General features: G+C 36.8%; 1 long non-coding RNA gene across 1 annotated transcript; it reads left to right on the plus strand.

Annotated features, from left to right (window-relative positions):
- The first annotated feature begins 9,254 nt into the window (after positions 1 to 9,254).
- Positions 9,255 to 24,756, plus strand: LOC307130536. Its single transcript, XR_013817053.1, has 4 exons — positions 9,255 to 9,388; positions 18,650 to 18,773; positions 20,818 to 21,090; positions 23,601 to 24,756. It is a non-coding gene; the product is annotated as an uncharacterized lncRNA (long non-coding RNA).
- Positions 24,757 to 26,134: the final 1,378 nt, after the last annotated feature.

A 26,134-nucleotide genomic window follows, 5' to 3' on the forward strand; every position in this document is an offset into this window, starting at 1 on the left:
GTAAGTGGAGTGTAAAGCTTTCGGCCAATCAGAGCGCTTCATTTTAACCCTCCGCTTACATGCCCCTCCTAGCCAAATGTTTTGCGCCCGCGCGGCCACGCCGTACGCGTTCATTTCAATTCAGTGTCTCAAGCAAACCAGGCAGGCCGGATAGCTGCAGGCTTGCATGCCATGGCTGAACCGCCTCATAGAGATACGCTGTTGGTGGTTACAGCCTCGGATCGAGCGGATGACTTGATGAAAAATTATATTTTAATTAAATTCGGGCGGCTGGCGGTTGAACCAATCAAATGAAAAAAATATATACATTGTTAAATATTGTTACAGTACACTAAGCAAACCTGCAAGCTATGAGCCCAGCTGTCAGTATGGAGGCCTACTTCTCGTAGATGAGACTGCCTGGGTTATTTTGTTATGTTATTAGTTATATTTTAAAACAGCCAGTCATTGTAGCCTACCACTCGGGGAATAGGCATTTAAAAAGACATTATGGAGTGATATAAAAATGGCATCGGGCAATGGCAGCGCAAGATGTTCAGAAGAACGCAAGAGCTAAAGTTCTACAAGCTCAATAACATCCACAGCAAAAAAAAAAATAAGATAAGAAAAATAGTCGAAAACTTTGCACATCGCTTACTAGCAGATGTGCAAGGCAAGCGGGCAAGTTTTGGGGTTGTTATGGACAATTAAAATGTGAACATGCACGTTGTACAGTTGCGCGGTGGACTTTCAGCGAATTTCAGTGAATGAATAGAGTTGGCGTTTCTGTAATATCAAAGCTCCATAATTTGTTTCTTGTATGCTTGTTTTGTTAGGCCTGCTGGTATAAAATGAATTAACGTAACTGTTGTGTTGCGTCGCGTCGCGTCACATCCAATGTAGAAAGCATTGCTTTCGTTTGAGGGTGCTTAACGCACACCAGGTGTAGACAAAAAGTTACCTGATTGTGACAGATGGCCGAATTCACATGACACATTATAAATTAGCATTATAGTCTGCCATAGCCTACCCTATAGTTTCAAAAAAGACCAAAGCCCTCTGATGCAGGGAAGATGAAAAATGGGGATAAAGACAGAGGTAAAGTGATGTAATGAATGAACAGTTTATCTAATCGCATAGTATTAAGATACTAGTAAATTAATGGCAGTTATTTTTACCTTAAACTTCATGCAAACAATTGTCCTGGGTTGTCTAGAGGCACCAGACAGTGTGACTTTGTCACAATCTTGTCCGTTTTTTTTACGCATATAATATCAGTTTTTTATTGATGTTTTTACTCTACAGTTGTGTAGTTTTGTTAAATTATATACATTTTTATTTATTAATTAAAATTCATATTTAATTTGATTAAATATTAAATTAAATTTACATGTAAATTAGTAATAATAGGCTATTTATATAATAGCAACATTTAATGTCAAATTCAAATAAAAGGGTGTACTCATAAAGTTCCTTCAAGGTTGGCAGGTCTGGGCTGGGCGATAAAACGATAACGATATGTATCCCGATCATTGATGAATCGATATCAATAAAAAATGTGTTCGATAAAACGTTCGATAATTTTTTTCTTCGTCGGAAGAAACCAGAGGATGCGAAGTGACCATAGACTGTAAAAAAAAATAGGGAGTGACAGGCTTACAGCACTCAGGTAATTGTATCATGTTTGGTTGTGCCATATCGTTGTCTTGTGTTGGATTCCTTCATGAGTGGAAAATGAGTGCCGCAGCGAGCGAGGAAATTGTTGATAAAACAGGAAAACAAGTCAACTCGCCAGTATGGCAGTTTTTTGGTATTTTATAAGTCTGACCGTAGTCAGACCAATGTCGTCTGCAAATTATGCAAGACTGTCTTGTTTCGTCTGGCTCTGCAGCGCGAGCCCCTCCACTGAAAGCGCACGCCTCGTTCATTTGGGGAGATGTTGATACTCAACACGCTCGCCATTGTGCTATTCTTGACTTTGGCTGAATCCGAAATCGCCCCCTAAACCCTCAATCACTATTCCCTGCTTTAATCTACAAATACAGTTCACTTGAAGGAGTGAATGAAAACAAGTGAGCGAATTCGGACAGCCGCTGTGTGTACATCAGCTGTTCACTCGTTATTGCGGTGCAAAGTGAGATAGAAAGAGTGCACTCAATAACTTCCACTATCGTTTTGGACACCACTACAAATAGTGCCCTATTTAAAGGTGTAGGGGCGATTTCGGATTCAGCCTTTGAAACTACGTGGAGAGGTAGGCTACTCTGCATCAGTGCCTTATGACAAAGCATCTAAACGCTAACAGTTATAACGGAGGCACCGCACCTTAATGTTAAGAGATAATTATTAAGTGTTAATTGTGATTTTAGACTTGTGTTTAAATTTTAATTATTTGAGTGTTTTCCATGGTTGTATAATCAGAGGAAGGTTACGTTTAAATGTAAAAAAATTCTCCTGGGCCCATATTTATCAAGCTTCTCAAAGTGCCATTTTAGTCTTAAGTGCTGAGAATTCATGAAATGTACTCCTACTTTCAAACTTAAGTATTAAAGCAAGTTATCAAATGTCTTAAAGCTAAGAATCACTCTTACTCTCCCAGTTATTTAAGACAGCTCGAGAGGTCTCTCAAGTGGTTAGGAGTTGCCAGTAGGGGTTTGTGATGGCACTGAGGAGACAGAGACGTGCACAAATCTTTTTAGAAGAGCAAGAATGTTTTTTAAATGTTTGACAATGAGCAGTTAATCAAACGGTATCGTTTGGACAGAGCAGGCATCATCTTTGTCAGTGCTGGATAATGTTGGCCTGAACTTGCCTTTTACGTTTCCGCTGTTCAACTAATTCAGCAAGCTGTAGCGCTTCTTCCTCCCGCCAGTTCGGTTTTCTTTTCGAATCCATGGTGGCGGATTATATAAGAAAATCTAGGCTATTTATAGGCAGGTCAGTTAACAGCACACCAGTTTAAAATTTTGTATCAAAAAATGGTGGAAAACATGTTTATCTTTCATTTCAAATGTGTATATTGTATTGTCTTGAAAATTCTTTATTGTCAAATGTTTGTTGAATGTATACGCCTCTTAGGAATTTCACCATTCAATGTGAATTTATCTGAGAATATTCTTAAATAAAGAAATCTATTCAGTGATTGGTTCATGCCTATGACATCATCCAAAATCCTGTTTGTGACACAGCAAAGTGCCGTAACTGACACTTAAGATTTAGTCCTACACTTCACTTAAAGTATGACTGAGATTCTTGATAACTAACTTTTATACACAGCTTTGAGCCAAGAATATTTTTACTTTTAAGTAAATTCTTAGTAGTGTTCTTGTGAGTAATTCTCAGAGGCTTGATTAATACGGGCCCAGGTCCTTATTTTAAATAGGTCATAAAAATTTCAATAATTATCGATATCGGCCGATATGAAACACAGTTTTCAGCCATACCGCCCAGCCCTAATCCCATCTCTAATGTCAAGAATGAAAGACAATTGTTCACTCCTGGAAATAGAGGCAGAGATGTTCACAAGTGTTTCATCTGGAGTCAGAGTCACTAACTCGAGTGCCCATCTCTGGGTATAGGTAATGAAAAATAATGAATTCTGTCCCATCTGATCAACAACAACAACAACAACACGGAACAGCTTACAGACAACATGAAGAATTTAAGGGTTGAATATCTGCAAAGACGCAGAGAAGAGATGTCCAAGGAACTTAAGGATGAACTTAGTAAGGTAAAATCATCTTTAGGAAGACAACTTAATGTAAATATGATGTTATATTAGTTTTATGTGAATATGAAATATGAACTGGCATATTTCAGATGTTCTTAACTCACCCAAAACATTTCATTCATGCTTCAAAACTAACTTATTGTGTCAGTAAATTGGCCAATGCCACTAAAATAAAAAGTGTTTTTGTCATCGTGTGAGCCACACTGACCAAAATGTTTAGATGTCCATTTCATGGAAATATTTATACAAATGTCATGTTTTTTAACTTTTCTGTTGTACATTTTTACACACTTTATGTCTTTCTCTTCTTACATATCTTCCTATTGCTCTTCCATGACAAGAATTTTCAGTTTACATGTAACACATTTCTACATTTCTAAATGTACTTCATAAATACAAATGAGTAAGTATAAATATATGTACAAACAAGTACTGATGCAGTTCAGGGTTGTGATGTTCCTCCACGTTCATAAATGGTGGTTTTGTGCTGACAGCAAACTCCATTGCAACACACACATATACTATAGTGCTATGTACATATACTATAGTGTGTGTGTATGTTGCAATTCCATGTCATAAATATTTATGGGATATAACCTGTCTGACAGATTTTGATCACTGAATGGGTAATTTTGCATGTGATGCTCCCAATGAAAGAATGTTTTGAAGAGTTTGACAGTTTCACTGAGAATCAACTCATCAGTTTTAATCAACAGGCCATGTTATATAATATTTATTGGTCAGTTTGAATGTCTCATGTTTGGATTTCAGTCACATGGTCAAGGAAGAAAAATGATATTGCAACTGTTCTGGCTCTGGCTCTCTCTCGCTCTTCTTGAGGCCTGCTTTTTGGCTCTTCTCTTCTTTGCCTTCTATTTGTCTCTTTCTCTCTACACATCCTCTCTCTCTCTCTCTCTTAGGTAACATTCTATTCATGCTGGGTACGATTAATGGTATAAGTTATTAATATCTCACACATCTATTTTGTAACTATTTTAAGTGTAAGCAGATTTTGTCATTAAATCCTTTCTATTACAAATGACGTGCTAACTAGTTCTGATTCGGTATTGACTTTGAAGTTCTACGTATGCAATACAATACAGTCACATTATTGCAACGCTATCCCACATATTTTGCTATTGTAACTGCGCTTATTTCCATCTTTGGTATAAGTTGCAGTGGGTGGTAATAGACGAGAAATTTACAGTTTTCTACAATCTTGCTGATAACGTTTCTTTTGTCATTCGGCAACTCCGCAGCCTGAACCACTGTAGGAGATCCACCATTACAAAGTGATTGAGATTATTATTAATTTTTTTTTATATTATTAGAAAACATTCCCAAGCAAAACAAAAAACAAACAATGCATTTAGTTTACACTAGGGATGCCACAATTCTCAATATAATATTGAACCGTTCGGTACGGCATTCACGGTTCAATACGCGCTTATTCGGTTTTGCATTTAATTAATTATTTTTCTACACATTCTATCATTTGCCTCCATCCCAATATTCTGACATACATTCACATCACACGTTAGTGGTAGAGTTATACTCACAGAACACTATAGTTATTCACGATCACGAAAGTTCATTATTTGCATGCGGTTAAACATTTCATTTTAACATGCGCTTTTCTGAGCGTGCGCAATTTATATGGATGATGAATTTTACTAAAAGTCCTACCAATCTCTGTTTAAAAGTCAAATAAAGCTGCCATCTTGTTTAAAGTATCTTTTACCCTCCTGTAATTTGGCTCCGAATCTCAGGTGAAGGTCATATTGACCCCCCTCTAAAAAAAAATATATTATTCAGTAAATATACATATTTTCTTTCATCAGTATTTATGTTTGTCTTTCTTCAGAATTTTTTTTTTTTTTTAGCCAGGTCTGGTCAACTCAACTCAAGTATAAATTCAGTGACTTTCAGTTATTTGTCCAGATCTGGTCCTGTGGGCGTCAGTATCTTACAGTGATCACAGTTCCCACCTGCAGTGAAGCCCCTCCCACAACAATTCACCAATAAATACTGGGAATATTCACATCATCCTACAAGAGAAGGACAAACTCCAGGTGTAGCAGCAGAAATCTGTGTGACTGTTAAAGATGGAGTTTATTAAAGAGGAGATTGAAGACATGAGTTATCCAGAACCATCCAGAATAAAACATGAAGATACTGAGGAACAAACAGGTTGGTGTCCATTCTTGATTCTTCATTATTGACTGATTTAGTAGCTGTGAAATAATAATCAGTATATGGATGATAAATTATAGAGAAATCGTATTAACAAGTGAATGACAGAACTGACCTTTTGCGCATCAAAGATACTTGATACTCACACTGACAGACTGACACATAATCGGCGGTTACATTTAACAAATATGTTTCAAATGCTTTGTGCTTAGTAGCAGACCTTCCCCCAATACCACAGGGTTCCAGGATACTCTGTTACCAGGGTTACCATCAGATAACCCTTGGTTTACGACTCAAAGGATTATGCAGAGAGCTGAGACTCTCAGCCTTTCTGAAAAGGACAAATAAACCATCTTAAAGGGGTCATGAACTGGCTTTTTTAATTTTTTATGCTGTTGTCTGAGGTCAACTTATTGCACATCAAGTAATGTACTAAGAAATATAAGTCGCTGTGTAGTTAGTAAAAAACTGTAAACTCTTGCTCAGACAAAGGAGCTTATCAGGGGTGGTTCTTCCCAGGTTTTAGACACTTTGCATAACCTCATCCATCTGTACTGACTCGGATCTTCTTCTAACTTTACCTCTTTCCCATGTATGTTTGGTGTATGTAAGTTTTATGTTAGTTTTAATCTTGTTCGCGCTTTAGTTAATAAAGTTTGTGCACAATATATGTTTGGCCCTGACTCCCTGCCTGCAAACAAATTGTCCCTTAAATGATCGATCTTGTTATGTGCTCTAAGCGCTTATGTAAATACAAAGTAAGAATGATTTTTCTGTAGCCATGAAAAATATCATTTTCTTATAATTAATCAATAATCTATACATTCATAGGATGAACTGATCAATTGATTGTAATGTTAAAGTACACTCTAAAAAAAAAAAGGTTCTATATGGCACCAAAAATAGTTCTTGGCTCGTAATCATAGGGGAACCTTTTTTAGTGCTATATAGCACCATTTTTGGTGCTTCACTGGTTCTTCAGAGGTTCTTCACCGGTTCTTCAGAGGTTCTTCACTGGTTCTTTGACTAAGGTGCTATATAGCACCTCTGAAGAACCACTGAAGCACCAAAATTGGTGCTATAAAGCACTAAAAAAGGTTCCCTTATGATTACGAGACTTTTTTTTTAGAGTGTAGGCACATCAAGTTAATCTATTTAACTTATTAAAAAATTCATAATTAATCATAATTAATAATCACGAGTTATGAATAATTATTAATATTTCCCCTATGAGCTAATTCTCTACACAATATATTATTTATATGTGACTGTGTTCATTCGATGGGTTAAACTGGTTGTGGCAATATATTATTTATACATGTATTATTAGTAGTAATATGCCTTGCTAAGGACTTTATTTGTAGATTTTTTTACACCCTCAGATTCTAGATTTTCAAATAGTTGTATCTCGGCCAAATATTGTCCTATCCTAACAAACCATCAATGGAAAGCTTATTTATTCAGTTTCTAAAATAATAGACCATATAATTTGCAAATTTACTGTAAATGTTAAAGATAAAAGTAAATCATGAGAGTAGTTTCATTTTGATTAAAAAAGCAATTGCAACTGATTCTGTGTTAAAGTTTTATTCGTGTCATAATTAGCATAAACCCTTTTATTTAAACACACACATTAACACTCTTTACAGAGCGTCTTGGGATCCCAGACAAATCAAAGTTTGGTCTACTCATGCAATCCTTGTGATACCATTCTCTGCCGCTGACGCACACACATTCAATCAAATATTCAAATAAAAAACTAGAATAAAATGACAATCACAACAAACCTATATTGTTAAAAATGTTGGGGTAACAGTTTAGACCCAGAAACCAGATATGTTGATGATGTTCCATGTTCAAAACAAAGTGATAAATAAAAGTGTCTGCTTTGTCTGGTGTACAGGGATATTTATTGCCACAATTCATCTTCATTGGAAAATAATCAAGTTTAAATTAGCACATGCATTATGGTTACAACATGCATGATCAAGATAAAAATAAATGTTTAAAGTACATTAACATGTTTTCATGCGTCTGTGCAATTTTGGAAACTCTCAAGGTAAAACAGAAACATAAAAATAGTGTTTGGTTCATTTAGCGTTTACCACACCACTGGCAAATCATTGGCTGTAATCTTATCAAACATAGCTAACAAACGACATGACATAACATACATATAAATTATTGTGCATAAATAACAGTTAGAATATGAGCTTAACTTCGTTTAATGCTGAACATTACCTGTATGTAAGCTGAGGACGGTGCACTAATATTTTCATTGGCGGTTTAACACAAAACAGGAAACTCGTGAATATTCTTGTAAAAGCCCAGTGTCACCGAGAATCTCAGACACCGAATATTTCAGAACACCAGGGGCCTCATTTATCAACGGTGTGTACGCACAGATATGTGCGTAGTGAGTGCGTAAGAACAGTTTCACGCAAAGCATGGGATTTACCAACTTGTACTTATACGTAGAAATGTGTGTAAATTTAAGCACACATCTGAGCATGCTTACGCAGATAATCTAGTGGTAGAATAGCGATACTACACATAAAAAAGCATTTAAGAGTGTCACAGTATGCATTAAGCAATCTACATATGTCCTGTATTTTCTTTTATTATAAAACACTAAATGTATATATATATATTTTGTAATTGTAAACCCAATGCGTAATTGGTATCAAACCCTATAAAAGACAGCTGTGACAAATGTTGTATGCAATTATTTCCTTGGACCCAACCTACATCCCGTTCCCTTACCGAAATCCTCAACAAGCCGAAATAAAATGGGGCTTTCAAGCTATCTATCGCCAGATTCCCAAACATTATTGGAGCCATAGACTGCACCCACATCGCCAGAAAAGCACCATCAACCAACAAATTGAATGATGTAAATAGAAAATCGCTTCATTCTGTTAATGTGCAAATCATTTGTGATGCAAATTTGTCGTTGTTAAACGTTGTTGCATGACTCATTCTGTGTTTGTGAAGTTCCTCTTCTTTGCCAATTGTGGTGAGGAAAAAAACACAATCACATGATTTTTGAAGGGATGTGTTGTCACCACATATGGTTCATTGGAGGTGTTTCCGAATGCTAATGACTGTGAACGTGAACGAGCATGGTACTTACGCACATGGGGGATTTATCAACAATGATTGCTTACTCAGGTGTGTAAGAACTGTGTACGCACATTTGATAAATACGGAATTTCTTGTACTTAGGCACATTCTAAATTTCATTCGTAGGACAAAATATAGAACCTTTTCTACGCACTGTTGATAAATGAGGACCCAGGCCTCTTTAAGAGTATGCGGCCCCTTTAAGAAAAATGACGCGCACTGAGCATGCGCAGAAGAGAGACGTGCGAGAGACTGGAAGAGTGCTGAGACCAGTTGAAGCTGAAAGTGACGCTGTTTAACGATCGTGAATGAAGGACAAATGTGGGATATTTCTTTCAGATGCCTTATATTTCCAGTCTGCAGGTGAGAGATGTTTCTCAGATTACAGAGTTTAACATTAATCAGCTCCAGAGTTTAACTTACATGTTTAAGGAACAATGTAATTAAATGCGTTGTGTGTCCTGGTTTATTATTAGAGTGTAATATGTTGGCAGAGAGTTTTTCACACACTCTGACTCTAATATGCCAATAAAATGTGCTTAATGTGGCACTTTACTGAAGATATCAGACATCAGCATAATGAATGAAAACAGGGAACTTTTGGAGACAAAGAGGCTTTTCCGTTCAGTTAAACATGATGGTCCTGTTGTTTCTCTCAGGCTGCGTCCCAATTCGCCTACTTATACTACGTCCTAAAAGTATGTACTCTTTTTGTGAAGAAAAAGTACATACTTTTGAGTGTGTAGAAGAAGAGTATGCAAGCTTTGGGACATACTACTTCGTCATCTTTAACGGACTCTGTTACGCAGTGGTTAAATTGGCTTTTGTAGGGAGGGGGAGCCCTTATTTACGGTGAATGGTCATTCAAAATCGCGCCGGAAAAATACTTAATGTGTTTTTACACCAAAGGGGCTCTTTTTCCAGTATTACTGTGTAAGGTAGGGTTGAGTAGTTATTCAAACAAAGATAAATACGTTACAGTTCACTTAGAGCCATAAGCAGGGTTTTTAAAATCAGTGAGGTCCCAAATTTTAGGTAGTTAAGGGGGTTCGGGGGAATGGTCCCCCGAGAAAAAAATTATTTCTCTGATCTACATTATGTGCATTTTTAATAAGTTTGAAGGCCAAAAAATTAATAATAAATAGCTTTCAAAACCATGTCAGTGGGCAGTAGATTATTTGACAATACCCCCCTAAAGATGAGCTTTGACTGTAGTCTTTTCATTTTCGTCTGTGTCCCTGAAAAGGGTTGGGAACTTTTTTTGTCCAAAGAGGCATTTTATTTTTTTCATTTTTGGTAAATGCATTTTTCCAAAAGAGCCACAGTAAAAAATTATATACAATTATTATTAAAAAGCTTTTTTTTCCCAATAAAATGTCAACAGTAGTAATTATTAGGTCCATAACTAAAAACAAACAATTATGCAGCAAACAATAAATAAGTTGCAATATGGAATTAATTGTGCAGGGCTCTCACTGTGAGGTTGACCAACTGATGAGCAGTGTTGGGCACGTTACTTTAAAAAAGTAATTAGTTATAGTTACTAGTTACTTCTTACAAATAGTAACTGAGTTAGTAACTGAGTTACATCATTATAAAAGTAACTAATTACCAGGGAAAGTAACTAATGTGTTACTTTTTTTTTTCTTCAAATGTTCATATATGTTAAATAACTTGGATGCCCCCAATATTAAATATGTTAAATGAATGAATTGGACACTAAATAGAATAAATGATTATTATAAAACATTGTACATTAATGTACATAATGTTGCTGTGGGACAATGTGAGAGACACCTATCAAATTCAATACATTATTGTAAATATTATCAGTAGACCTACTATAGTGTACAAATTGTGTAAATATTATCAGTAGACCTACTATAGTGTAAATATTGTGTAAATAGTATCAGTACTTCTTTACGACTCCTCTGGTAGTGGAGGTCATGTTATCACCTGGGTTTTTAGCCACTAATGTTGTGGCTGTGATGATGTGAGGCTTCATTAGATTAGAATTACTGGCCACCGACGGGGAGAGACTCTTTCTTCCTGGGCATAAGCTGCACGTTACATAAACATTATTACCTTTCACCTCAACGAGGGAAAAGTAGAGCTTATACTTCCAGTTTGCGAAAGCTACTTTTGAAGTCGTTGGACTGCCATCGCTGTAGTGATGTCCGGTTCGCGAACGAATCGTTCTTTTGAACCGGATCTTTTTAGTGAACCGGTCGAACCAGTTCACCACATCGGACTGAATCGTTCTAAACGGTTCGCGTCAGTCAGCGCTGATCCATAAACAGTGTTGCCACAGTTACTTTGAAAAAGTAACTTAGTTACTTTACAGATTACTTGATTTTAAAAGTAACTAAGTTACTTTACAGATTACTTGATTTTAAAAGTAACTAAGTTAGATTACAAGTTACTTTATTAGTTACATTCATCAGTTGCCAACAACACCTCTGCAGCCTCAACATAAAAATGACAACCGTTTTTGCCAACACTAAACATAAAACACTAAACATAAAACCCTAAACATGTTAATGAAAAGGTACAAATTACTTTGTGTTCTTATTAAATACAATTATGAAAAACATTTTTAATTTATATATGAATGTAAATAATGATATGGGCCTACACAAATAATATAAAATTACAAGATTTATATTTTATTGTAAACGTAATGTGCAGCTCTGTAAAGGGACAACAAATATTTGATCGATCCGTGAGAACAATATATTTTTTAATAATCTTTAAGTGCACAAAACTATGAAAATATATGAAACGCTTCAAAACAGAGCGGCAACAAAGCGCTTATGCGCATCCCGGGTGCAGAATGATGCGCTTAAAGCAACATGGAATCAGTGTGTGCAGTGCAGTGCAGCGCGAGTGCACATTGAAAAGTTCACGGCATAAAGAGAAGATGAGAGTTGAGCCCACAAATCCTAGTCTACTATATAGCCTATATCGGTCCAAACATTCACTGATTATTTGTTTCTTCACAGTTTTTAATTCTGGTTATTGTGCGTGCGATGCTAATTAATAGTCCTTGTGTTGTCACCTGAGTAGCGAGCACAACATCTTTCAGAAACCGCTAGATAAACTCCTGGAAGATAAATTATTTTATCAACATATCAAGTATTATAACGGGAATATATCATATGGAGTGAGCTTTACCGTGCTGCTGACTGGAACCGAACGCGACGCGCAGTTTTGCTGAACGGAGAATGATTGACAGCTACAGCGGAGGAAAGACATTCAGCTATGGAATGGCTTTAGATGACTTTGTAGGCTACTAGCAAATAATAATATTCTAATAATGATTGCTGAAGGATAATGTGACAATATATATTTCTGATGATTATTTAATTATCACGACATGCCTAATCTGAGCAAGTGACTGCCTGTCTTGAGTTTTGTCGAAAGACGGAGCGGCCGCCTCGTAATTCTCTATGCAGGAAAGCCTGCTGAGACTAAACAAGAAAGCAAAAATATATATTTTTACTAAGGAAAATGACAAAAAAAGTAACTCACAGGGACTTGGATAAATTACTTTAATCTGATTACTGGTTTGGAAATAGTAACGCGTTAGATTACTCGTTACTGGAAAAAGTGGTCAAATTAGAGTAACGCGTTACTGGCATCACTGTCCATAAATTACTAACTTTCTGACATGAGTGACAGTTCCTCCGACTAGAAATAAACTAATATCCTGTAGTATATGTTACTAGTAACTCCAGCAGTTCACTGAACTGAGACATGTTGTGCTGAGAGAACTGATGTGAACTCACGAGCAGCTGATACTGAGCATGCGCGTGTACTACCGCACGTACACAGCGGTTCTCCAGTTAACAGTTCTCGAATCTGAACGAACCGTTCTCAGTACCGAACATGTCCGAAAGAAACGGTTCTCGATTCTGTACTGATGATCCGAGAACCGCTGAAACCCGTTCCTGATCCTGACTCGAGAACTGCTTTATCAGTGTATAAGTGTGCTAAGCTGAGAACTGCTGCTGAATAGTCAATATCAAAACTACTGTTTTGATTAATACATTTTAAGATTTATATCAACTTATTTAGAAATCAAATAAGCTGTTCCTGAAAATATCATTATTGATAAAACAAATACATGTTTAGTTTGACCATTTTACAATGCATTGTTTTTCCAAACTTTAAAATAATGATAAGACAACAATTATGTGATGAACATGTTTCACACATTATTAATTTTATACACTTGAAACCTGCATTTCGTTCCTCTGAACAAATGACACGCATTATCAGCTCATCTCATCGAACGTGTCCGAAAGAAACGGTTCTCGATTCTGTACTGATGATCCGGTTGTACACGCATGCTCAGCTCATTGGTTCTTATCGAACGTGTCCGAAAGAAACGGTTCTCGATTCTGTACTGATGATCCGGTTGTACACGCATGCTCAGCTCATTGGTTCTTATCGAACGTGTCCGAAAGAAACCGATGAGCTGAGAGACTGAGCAAAGTGGGCATGCATGACAGCACCGTCTGAACTGAACTGTTTCTCTCGGACAGCTGATGCTGTGCTGATAATATGAGCACGGGTGAACCGAGGACTTTTATGTAAGTTTGTTATGTCAATGTAAGTTTATTTAATCCCTGTAAACATCCACGTTTGCACCACAGTGGCTGTATTGAGTGCTTTTGCTAAACGTAAATGTACTTATCCAAGATGATGATGACGATGATTTTAATATTATTATTATTATTATACTAAGTTATGATTACAAATTACTTTATATGAATGTGACGTCATTACGTGATGACGTAAAAGAACTGGTGAACCGGTTTTTTGAACCGGATCATTGAAACGAACCGTCCGAAAGAACCGGTTCGCGGAAAAGAACCGAACTTCCCATCACTACATCGCTGACTGTGCATATGCGTGTGTGTCATAGGTGTGTGTGTGTGTGTGTGTGTGTGTGTGTGAACTCAACCTATCAACCTCAACCTTGTCTCCCACCCACCAATCATCATCAGTTATGTGTACCACCCAACCCAACCCCCAACACGCATGGCTAGCGTGCGCGCGCGCACACACACACACACGCGTTGCAGGTCCGACTGACAGAGCCTGTTCGGATGAAACCGCTTCAATGAGCTCAATTATAGTAACGCCGCATTTTTTTCCTCAGTAACGCTAACGGCGTTGTAACGGAAGAAACAGTAATTCGTTTGATTACTCGTTACTGAAAAAAGTAATTCCGTTAGTAACGCCGTTATTCCCAACACTGCTGATGAGTATAAATCCTCTTCGTGTGTGTGAACTAGAGGGCTGCATTGGGATTGAGTCCCGCCGGGTCCCGCGGGACCCAACGCAAATCTCGCGGGAGCGGGCGGTTTGAATTTTGCTGCGGGCGGGAATGGGCGGCTAAAAAAAACACAGCGGGAATCGGCGGGATAGGGAGGTTGCCTAACGACATGATGGAGAAGATGTCAATAGATGATGTAGAAAAGAACCTCAAACGAGGTATTTACAGCACAAAAGCTAAGCAAGGAAAGTCTGACATTTGGAGAAGTTTCTCAATTGTTTTGGTAGGCAAAATCATGCGGTATAACGTTATATGCCTCACCAAAAACGCTCAGCACTCCCTGCAGGTCAAGTTGACTGTTTGGTGTTTTTGACAAACAATACATAGAAGTTTAGTGAGTGGAAATGGATTGTTTCTAAATGTCCGTTTGCTATTTTGTGTTCACATTACGTTCTGTTGAAGCATGTTTTCTCAGGTTTCCTTTCAGTCGGTCACGTTCAACGTACGTCGGAACTGACTGACGAATTGGGATCTGTTTTTTGTTTCTCAATGTGTTTTTCTGTTTTCTGTTTTGCAAAGCAGTCTATTTTTATGTGCAAAGTTTTTGATAAAAACGAAATTATATTTGAATGTATTTGTCTTTTTTTTTTTTTTTACATGCAGGCCAGGGAAACGAAACAAACAACCCCATGAATCTCTTTAATAATATCAATACAAATACGTGTTTTTTTTCCCTGCGGGACGGGAGAAGACACAAAATCAATGCATCTCTATTATTGTGCGGGAATAAATTCTCAGAGTTTTGCGGGTGCGGGCGGGAGTGGACATATACGTTGCGGGAGCGGGCGGGAGTGGTCAGAAAATCGGCGGGTGCGGGCGGGAGCGGGATGAAGAAAACAGTCCCGCGCAGGGCTCTAGTGTGAACGCCCACAGTGCTTACATCTACTATGTTTATGTGAATACTCGAATACTTTTGATATATTTCTGTTTCAAGATTCAAGAGTTTTATTTGTCACATACACAGTTATATACACAATATACAACTGGCAGTGAAATGTAAACAGGTCCGCTCCATGGACAGTGCAAATAACAGTTACAAGAAATTAAAATAGAAATAGAATAAAATTAGAATAAAAAGTATTAACATAAGTAGAATTATAAATAAATCAAGTAAAAGATAAAAATAGGAAATAAGATAAAAATAAAAATATAAAAATAAAAATATAAAAATATAAAAAATATAAAAAAAAGTGGATATGATAAGTGAGATAAACTGTAGACTTAAAAATAAGTGGTTAACATAAAATATATATATATATATGTATATATAAAGAAGTATAATGTGCAAGGTTTATTACAGGTTGTTACGCAGTAACAATAGGAAAGTAAAGTGCAGTGCAATGGCAGTATGTGGATGTTAATGTTAAAAAACTGTATGTTTATTTGGTCGTTTAGGCGCGCAACCGAAGACAAAAGCTAGTATGATCTATGAGCTAGTATAAAGCGCGCGCACCCACTCGTTTGGGTTTTTTCCGATTCCGGTGCCAAACCGATACTTTTAAAACGGTTCCGGTGCCTAAACGGTGCCTGAACCGATACTTTTTTTTTTTTTTTAAATGGCCACAAAACGAGGTGGATAACATTAAATGGCTTTTTATTTATTTATTTAAATTGAACCATTTATTAAAAGTTTAATGTATACTTAAATGTATGAATATAAATAAATACAAAACACAATTGACTTATTTACAAATTATAATTGACTTATTTACAAATTCACAGTAAAACCTAAGCCACCTAACCCAACTACAACAAGCCTAATATAACTCTAAATAACAGTTACAGAAATAACAGCAGTTAGCCTAGTCATATTCTCGGTATGCTACTAACCAGCTTCGAGCTTCAGCTTTATTTTGAAATATGATCATATTCTCTGGCTAAATATTTTAGAACGCATCGCCTTAATGTTTCCATGACGACGCGTCATGTTTCTCACATGACACAGCAGCCGCAATAGCGCTGACAGCTCAGCTGTATCGGGTTTATTTCGTTTTTTCTTTTTATTCAAAATATTCACAAACTTGTGTGTGTCACGAACTATCTGATGTTCAAATGTGTGAGTCAATGTGTGTTAGTTGATCTATAAAGCGCAATGGGCGGCGCCATGTTAGTTTGAGCCTCAGAATCGGATCTGTCGGATTTACAACACTGAGTTCATTCTCGTCTTACAAAATACATGAAAGTAAGTGACCAGTGAACTGGAAGAAGAATAGAGTAAACGATATAGCTACTATTTAATGTGCATGTATCTGATGTGAATAAAACATGTAACGTTAGTCAAATTATAACCGCCTGAAAGGATTGTCATTGCCGCTTTCATAGACATCAGTGTGTGTTTTTTGCTAGTAGCCTACTTATGAGCATTTAAATGTCTGAAACCTGGAATAAACATGATGTGGTTGAAAACACTGAATAGTTGTCATGAGTTGTGATGTGACCAGCGCTGAGCGTGTCTCTGGCTCGGTGCCACCCAAAGCACCCGAAAGCACGTTTGAATTTTGGCACCGAAATGAGGAACCGAAATCTGCGTTCTGATTCGGTCCGGTACATACCGGTTATATAAGTACCGGTGCCATATTGGAACCGGATTTCGGTACCCAACCCTACTTATCATGCTTTTATTATTTATTTTTTCATGACACTCGCGAACAGCACTGAACACACAACTTGAATATTATTATGATAAACTAGTCATTAACTTCGGAAGGCTGTACAACAAGGGAATTGTAATTGGCTGCTTTTTTCTGCAGAGAACGGATCTCTGTTGATGCGTGTGTCTAATATTTTTATTGATCATGTTAGTAAATGTTAGATATGTTGGTAAAGTGTGAGAGCCCTGGCGAGCCATAGGTTCCCGACCGCTGCTCTAGCTGTTTCGCGGATTTCCATGGTAACTCACTGTTAGAATTGTGACGGTTTTACCTTGATGGCTGTGGGCGCGGTGCTGAACCAGAGAACGCAGTGATTAATGCATTATGACGTCTGATAATTCCATGTAGCCTGTATTTGCCAGGAGATGAACAATAATTAAAGTCTAATAACAATATTTTGTGCTGAAGGAGACGGAGCTGAGCTCCAGCAGGGTGTGTTGTGGACCTGAGGAGGCGGAGCTGCGCTCCGGTGTGCTCCGGCCCAATTTAACCTCTGCTGTTACGTGCGTCCCGTCACCGTTTAAACTGCCCTGTCAATCATCGTCACAGTTCAAATCCCCCACTTTCAATTTAATTTCCTACCGTATCGGAGAGAAATGTAGTCGCTCGTTGATCTGCCTTTCGTGGGTCTTTAAAGTCCTCATGAAATCAAAATCGATCTTATTTAATTTGTTAGCCCACATTACAGGTCTTAGGGTGAACAACTAATCCGTGCAAGTTAATACACAGAAAAAAAATTTTTGCCGCGGTAATCTTTAATCAAAATCTGAAAAGTAACTTCCGGTCTTGAATGGCATTCCCTTTCCGATGACGACTGTGTGACGGCTTGGGTTTGAATATCCTTAACCACTCCCCTCCATCCGTTAGTCTGCTATGAGCGCGAGATGGAGAGGAGGAGCGCTGAAGTAAAATCCTGCCCTCTATTCAATATTCCGTTTCACCTGGAAATACGTCACAACACTGAAATAAAGTCAGTTGCAACTTCCGGTTCACTGGGTCTTTAATGCAGAGACTCCTCTCATGTGTTTGCAAAGTTAATGGCCAAACGTATCATTACAAAAGTTCTCAATGCTGCTGAAGGAGAAATATAATGTGGATAATATTGAATAAATATCTTTTCGTCAGGTTAAATATTGATAATTTCTCACTCAAACCACTTTATCTAATCTTCTCCACTTAACCGTCAGACTCGCGTAACCGCCATGTTTGTAGTTTTTTAACACTTTTTATCCGCGTTTGTAGTTCTAATCGAATCCTCGTCCATCTCGCAATGGGTTGTGGGCAATATCTGCCGTTAGAGTGCGCATCGATCTGCACTTCGGATTCTGACCGGAAATAGTAAACCATCCGGGAATCTTTGGAATACTTTTTTCAACATACTAAGATTTGGGACAGACTTAATTATTTTTTCGAATACTATTTAGTACGGATAGTATGCGAATTGGGACGCAGCCTCAGACTTTGGACATGAGTTGAACAAACCTTGTTTTAAATGCAATTAATATCTATCGTGTGTCATTAAAAATACTCCATATTCCTGACAGAAGACATGTTTTCACTTAATTTAAGTTTAATGTAATTGAAGTAACCAAGTATGAATTCACTAACTTATCTTTGATTTTTGTCCAGGGGTCCAGACTGTTCTTCGCACCTCGCTAACTCATTTAGCTGGATTTGATTGTTGATGATTTGGCATGATCTTGGATTGTTTGGTTCTTCGAAGCTCATCTTGGACTTGCTGTCATAGCAACAGGTCCGTAAACTTAAACCTGCTCGGGAGCAGCTCATTTCATGTAAACAGGATTAGATCGCATCTTGAGGCGATACTTAAAATCTGTCCCAGCCACTGCTACTTTATTACAAGAGTTCATTACTGAACCAGGGGCAATAATAATTTTAAGTAATAATAATAATTATATAAAAACGTATTTGGAAATAATATTATAATGTTGTGTAAAAGGTGTGTATACTACAGACACAGTCACATGATTGAGAGATTTATTTGTGATGGAATAATTACTTTATAATGTTATTGCAGTCTTACACACATGCTACAGTTACTCTGAGCCGTGCATTAATTTGAGTGATGACAGATATTATGGGATGGCTTGATGCAGCGCAGAAGTAGAGAACTTGATCTTGAACCTTAATACTGTCACGTAACCAATCTGCTTCAAATTAACTTAAAAATTTAATGAATTGCTAATTATAACATTGAAATAAAAATGTAAAGGGTGTACAAATACTATACAATCGTGAATAGGCATATAAATAATTGGTAATCATATATTTTTTTTAAATATCATTTATAATATATCTATTATAACTTTTATGTTGGTTTCCTTATAAAGATCCATAAATGCGTAGGGCTTTTTTGTGTAATTTGTGAAGTTTTTTGCCAGGTGGCTTTTTTAATTAGGCATGATGTCATTACGTTGCTGTTTTGCCGGCAGCCAATCGCTGCATTGCTGATAGTGGTTTCGAGTATCGATGCATCTGCCCTCTTCAGTGAACACAAGAACGCACAGTAATCTTTTTAATCCAGATCATTTAATCCAGATATTTTAATCCAATCTGCAAATTCCTTTGAAGAACCAAATTAGACAGAGATCAGTTATCAGGATTAGAAGATCTGGGATCTCTCAAATCATCTCAGATGTATTAAAGAGCACCTATCATGGAATTTTGAAATTTACCTTTCATGTAGTGTGTAACATAGATCTAAGTGAACAAAAACATCCTGTGATAGCTTGAAATATGACAGTGCACCGTATATATAGTTATTTTCTTTCAAAAGTAAGAGTCGACTCTGAGTCATTTTTAAGAATCGTTAGAAGACCGAAGCTTTTTCTCGTACTAGATGACGTCAACTTGTCAAGTTATTTGAATACGATACGCCCACTTATTGCGCTCCAAGACGCCAGTGAAAACTAGAAAACATCATGGCCACGAGACGCTGTGTTCTGAAGTGCGACTCAAAAGCAAACTTTTTTCATCTGCCCAAGGATGAGCATTTGAAGACTAAGTGGCTTGAAGACAAACCATACATCGTCGCGATTGAGTGTTTATTATTAGTCGTCAAATGTATGTTTCGCGATCTCAGGAAGCTTTTATTATGGACTTTTATTATGGCACATGGTATCTTCTTCGTCTGTCTGTACCATATATGGATTACATGTGCACAGAGCGCCCTCCGGCTGCCAGTATGAATTGAAAACAACACATAAGAGACTCAATCGCTCATGATTAGGCTATTTCTGCCCATTTTGAGGAAGTATTGAATAAAAAATACTCCTCTGTTTAGAAATTTGACACAGACATATGAGAATCTATCAATATGTCTCCTCATCTGCACACTTTTGAACTAAAAGCCCTGAGGGATGTTGATTTGTCGCGAGTCTTCGTGAGGAGTTTTTTTATGAATGAGATCAGCTGAGGCTCATATTACAATCAAACAGTACCGACGCGGTTTTCATATTCATAACTCCTGACACATATTAACAAATTACTGTCATTATAAGACTTTGATGGGCGTTCCGTTTCCGAGAATATCTGCACAGACTATACCAATCACAACTGACTGGGTCATCTGACCAATCACCGCAGATTAGCGTCACGTAAAGGCGGGGTTTTGAAAAGTGAATCACTAAAGGAATCATTTGAGAATCGCTGTCAAAACAGGTAAAAATAAATGCATATTATAAGAAAACTAAAGTCTTTTTTGTCATTGCATGCATGCAAAACTGTTGTTGGGGACTTCTAAAACAATATTTGGAACATTTTAAATGCCATGATAGGTGCTCTTTAAGCGAGGTACGAAGAACGGACCCCAGATCTGGAAGTATCTCACAGTGATCACAGTTCACGCCTGCAGTGAAGCCCCACCCACAACAATTCACCAATAAATACTGGGAATATCCACATCATCCTACAAGAGAAGGACAAACTCCAGGTGTAGCAGCTGAAATCTGTGTGACTGTTAAAGATGGAGTTTATTAAAGAGGAGATTGAAGACATGAGTTATCCAGAACCATCCAGAATAAAACATGAAGATACTGAGGAACAAACAGGTTTGTGTCCATTCTTGATTCTTTATTGTTGACTGCTTTAGTAGCTGTGAAATAATAATCAGTATATGGATGATAAATGACAGAGAAATGCATCTTGATAACCATAACCCATTTTTAATCGTATTAACAATAGGGCTGGGCACCGAACGTCAATACTTTTATGGTATTGAACGAAAAACTGAAAAATGATTTATCTTTCGGTGTCAAATTTCGGTTCCAAAAGCCAAGTGGCTTTTATACACTTATAAAATTGGATGCCGAGTCAGCAAAGTGCAACATATGCAATAAGTATTGCAACCAAAGGCGCAAAAGGAAAACTTTCTGTCAGACGTAAGTTCACAAACAGCGCGAGTGAATGCATCTGCACTAAAGCTATCGAGCTGCACAGTTGACACAGGATTTGCCACTTGCACAATCGAGGCAGTGTCGCATCATCACTAAAGTTTATCATTTGCATTTATTTTTAAGTCTTGCCAGTGTTCAAACCGCTCAGCACTCGCGCGCTCTCCAGACCGTGAGAGAGCGCGCGCACACACAACACAGGCCATCTCACAAAAAGCTTGCGAGTACAAATTGCGCTGAAATGGCCAAATACACACAAATGTATGTACTAAATTACCGTCTTGACGAGTATGCACGTAAACCCCGTCGTGACTTGCGAGTGAACATTTGTGCCAGAGACATATAATAAGAGAGTTACGACACTCTTTGATCTCGTCGCCACGCGGTCACGTGGTTCATGGAGCTCTCAATAGTTCCAAACAACTCCGCGCTGTCAATCTGTTTGAATAGGATTAAGCAGGACAGACAGCAGTTCACTATATTTGCAGAAATTTCTGGTAAATATGAACACAATATGTGCATCGACTTCGACTAGGCTTTACAGTAGCATTTTATTCTGGGGAGAGATAAAGAAGATATAACATTAATGTTGTTTTTGAGTGATCTGGTTATTTTATTTGGGTCATGTGAGTGCATGATTTTACAGTGTTGAGTATTATAGCCTATCACGGGCATTTCTGTTGAAAATAATGACCAGTCACATGTTTAATTTACCAGGAATGAGAATCCATATAGATTAAAACAACTCTCAAAAAACGCTGAATGAATTTTAGTGCAAGTTTACGTTTTACACAAATCTTCCCATTATCTACAAATCCTCTCATCATAACAAACAAAGCACAGAGACGATTTAAATAAAGATTTATTGTGAAGTTTAGCCAGAAGTTTTTTTTTCATGTGACTTTGTGATTTTCCCTACAATTAGCCTATATATTTAACACAAATGAAGTAACACAAATTGATATTTTAATGTTATAATAGTGATTTGATGATCTATAAAAATGAATTCAGAAAAAATGGCTAATGAGCCAATAAGTGTTCGTCTTCCGCCATCTACTGGTTAGTGGTAATTTCTTTTATAATTTAAATTTTGTTAACGTCCGAATGTTATTTTATGATACTCACTTGAGCATACACAACAGGTGAATATAAATGATTGATTCTAGCATATACAGAATTGAACCCAAGAAAGAAGTTTTAAATAGTGTTCATTATTCATATGCATTATACGTTATTCCTTGAAGGGGCTACTTCATAGAAACGCTTTCAACAGAAAGATCTCAGAGAGACTAAAAACTGTTGAAATATTACCGAGAGCATCTGGATATAGTAGCTGTTGCATTGCTGCTCACGTTATCTAACTGCAGTTAAGAGTCTAACAATCTATTATATAACAATAAACAGTAACTTAACGCACTTCATAAAATACCACTTCTATCAATATTCCTGAGAGGTCGACTAATGTCATAAAATCTCAAAATATGCAGTAATTTCATCAATTTGCCAGCGAGTGTGATTGAGACACACTGAAATGAATGGGGTTCAATGCTGGAACTATTGGTTGTTTGGAACTATTGGTCATGACACGCTTTACTTCCACATTCCTCAGTTCCTATGGAGGTCTATGGGAGTGTCGTAACTCTGTTTTTCAACAGCTCTGATTTGTGCAAAGTGCATGTAACCATATCCGTGTTCGCTCTTAAAGTGACAGCTGTCGTATAAACTGCTGCTGTCTCTGAGTTTCTCTTTGTCTTGTGTTGTTTGATGAACCTTTATGACACTCACTGCTCTTGAATTATTAACTTTTGCAACCTTAAGTGTAAGGATTAATCTAATCTAATTAATTCAGGGAAGACCCATTTTAATTTACATTTGATTGAGGTTGAAATGGATTTTAAAACATATTGTATCGTATAAAGTATTGCATAAAAAGTATCGTTGGGAACCGGTATCGAAACTGAGGTATCGAAAATTGGCGCCGAATCGAAAGATTTTGAACAATACCCAGCCCTAATTAACAAGTGAATGACAGAACTGACCTTTGCACATCAAAGATACTTGATACTCACACTGACAGATACCTGATGTCTTGTTTTCTGCTAAGTGTTTTTAATTTTCACATTTAACCTCATTGATCTGATTCTGACTGCTTAATATGTTTATTTTAGACCAGATGGAAGTGAAGGAGGAACAACACAAACTAAATGACATAAAGGAACTCTGTGACTTCGAATCTCAAGAAACAAAAGCCAAAAAGCTGCACACCTGCTCTCAGTGTGGAAAGAGTTTCACACATAAAGGAAACTTTAACACTCACATGAGAATTCACACTGGAGAGAAACCGTATGCATGCACTCAGTGTGGAAAGAGTTTTTCTCAAGCAACAAGTCTTAGGTATCATCTGCGCATTCACTCTGGAGAAAAACCGTTTAACTGTGATCAGTGTGGTAAAGATTTTATTTCATCATCACATCTAAATGAACACATGAAAATTCATTTAGATGAGAAGCCTCATGTGTGTTCTCTCTGTGGAAAGAGTTTTTTACGACTGGACAGTTTTAAAAATCACCAGAAAACACATGATGGAGTGAGAGATCATGTGTGTTGTGACTGTGGGAAGAGCTTTACTAGAGCTGGTGATCTGAAACAGCACCAAAGAATTCATTCTGGAGAAAAACCTTACAAGTGCTCATATTGTGGCAAGAGTTTCACTCAGTCTGGAACCCTGAAATCACATGAGCGAGTTCATACTGGAGAGAAGCGTAAGTGTGAGAAGAGTTTTACACATTTATCAGGTCTTCAAACTCATATTAAAACATGTGGCAAGTGAGCAATGTCAAATAGTAAAAACTGTGAGATAAAATATGGATTTTTTCCACTCATCAGTCAACAACTCTTACTGTGTAAATAAAGCCGTTTTGTTTTTATTTTCTGTCAGGATGGATTGTGTGCTAAATAGTTATTTCTAGAATTGGATATATTCATGTCATTTTCATATTTACTAAGTGTACTAAATTGTCTTCTGAAAGATTATTTAATTGTGAGAAACAATAAAGAGAAACAACATCTTGATCTATTTAATGAACAGAGAATTAATTATATAGTTGTAATCACTTTAATGAGTTTGGTATCATCCCATCTCAATACTGTAATAAATATGTTTGGGATGTACAGTATTATTTTAAACTAAATGATCAGATTTTGTATCATATAAAGAGGTTGGAGTTCAAATGTCCTTCATTATTGACTGCACAGGAACAATAAAGTACCAAAGCTTCAGTTCAACAGATTTGGTGGATGTAGTGAGAAAAAAATATAAGCTGTAAAAGAAACTGTTGATCATTTGCATTATTTACAGATAGTTTTAAATATCCCAGTACTGTTAGTTGTACGTGTGCACAAATATAATGGATTTACAGGACAAGCATCAGGATTTCATAACTAGAAAACAGTTTAACCTGTTAGCCAGCTATTTGAAAAATCCCAAGAAATGGCATACGGGACTAAAACAGATACAGTTCATGAACCCTTTGCACTAAAAGCAGAAGTGTGGGCTCATTTGAAAACAGACACTTGGCAGTTTAATGTAAAGTCAAAATTAATTATTGTCATAATGATAAAAATTGTTATAATAAGCTTCAAAATTTTGTAAAGTTATTAGAAATGTATTTGTATGAAATATCTTTACAGAAATATAATTGAAGTTGGCCTTGTTGCAATCTAGAAATGCACTGCAGCTGAAGCCACAAGTCTGACCATGTTATACCCGTATTTCCTCAAATAAAAACTTGTAGTCAATTAAACGGCTGGCCTCTGATAGTGGCCGGGAGCGTGGCCAGCACGAACAAATAAAAGCCGGTCTTAAATTAAGGCCGGGGAAAAATTTGTGTGGGTAATCTCCTAAGTGCCTTTCATTTAATGTGCATTCAAGTTCATCGTAATGTACAGTAGGGTTGTGCCGATGGAGCGCAACCATCGTGACCATTTAACGAAATTATAGTTTTTAAGTATATAAAAAAATGTGTAAAGAGATATATTAAAATAAAAAGTGCACAACTCTTCTAAAGTGGAAGGAAGCTTTTTTTCCCTCACGTGCACCTATATAGAAAGCGCGGATGCATTAGTTGGGTTAGTAAAATAAGGAAATTATAGTTTTTTAAGTAGAAAATAATATATTTATGCAAAGAGATATAGCAAAATAAAAAAATGCTTAAGTGCACAAATCTTCTTAAGTGGAAGAAAGCTTTTTTCCCTCACGTGCAAACAATATAGAAATTAAGCGCTGAATAAACGTTGTCGCCCTTCTGGCTGTTGTTGTAAATGGTGATGTTTTTGCGAATGTTTCTTTAAAAAAATCAATGAAATCTGTCCACTGGAACGCTATCACTTTTAATTTAAAATGGTTTATTTAAAACAATCATTTTTCAAACAGATGGAATTCCCCCCAATACAGGGCTGCCCCTAACAAAAGCCTGCTTCAAATAAAAGCCTGTTACCTTCTGCAGTTATGGTAGATAAAGATGGATTTATTTTATTAGGCCCCGGTTTTTATTTGAGGAAATACGATATTTCAAATCTGATGATAAGTCTAAAACTAGATTTAAAATTCAAAATCTAAAATTGTATAAAATATTTTACAAGATCATGTCATGTGATTTTATTTTGAAAAGACTCAAAAAATGCTAACTGATGTTTATTGTCA

This window comes from Gobio gobio, assembly GCF_949357685.1.
Source record: "Gobio gobio genome assembly, chromosome: 8".
Lineage (NCBI taxonomy): Eukaryota > Metazoa > Chordata > Actinopteri > Cypriniformes > Gobionidae > Gobio > Gobio gobio.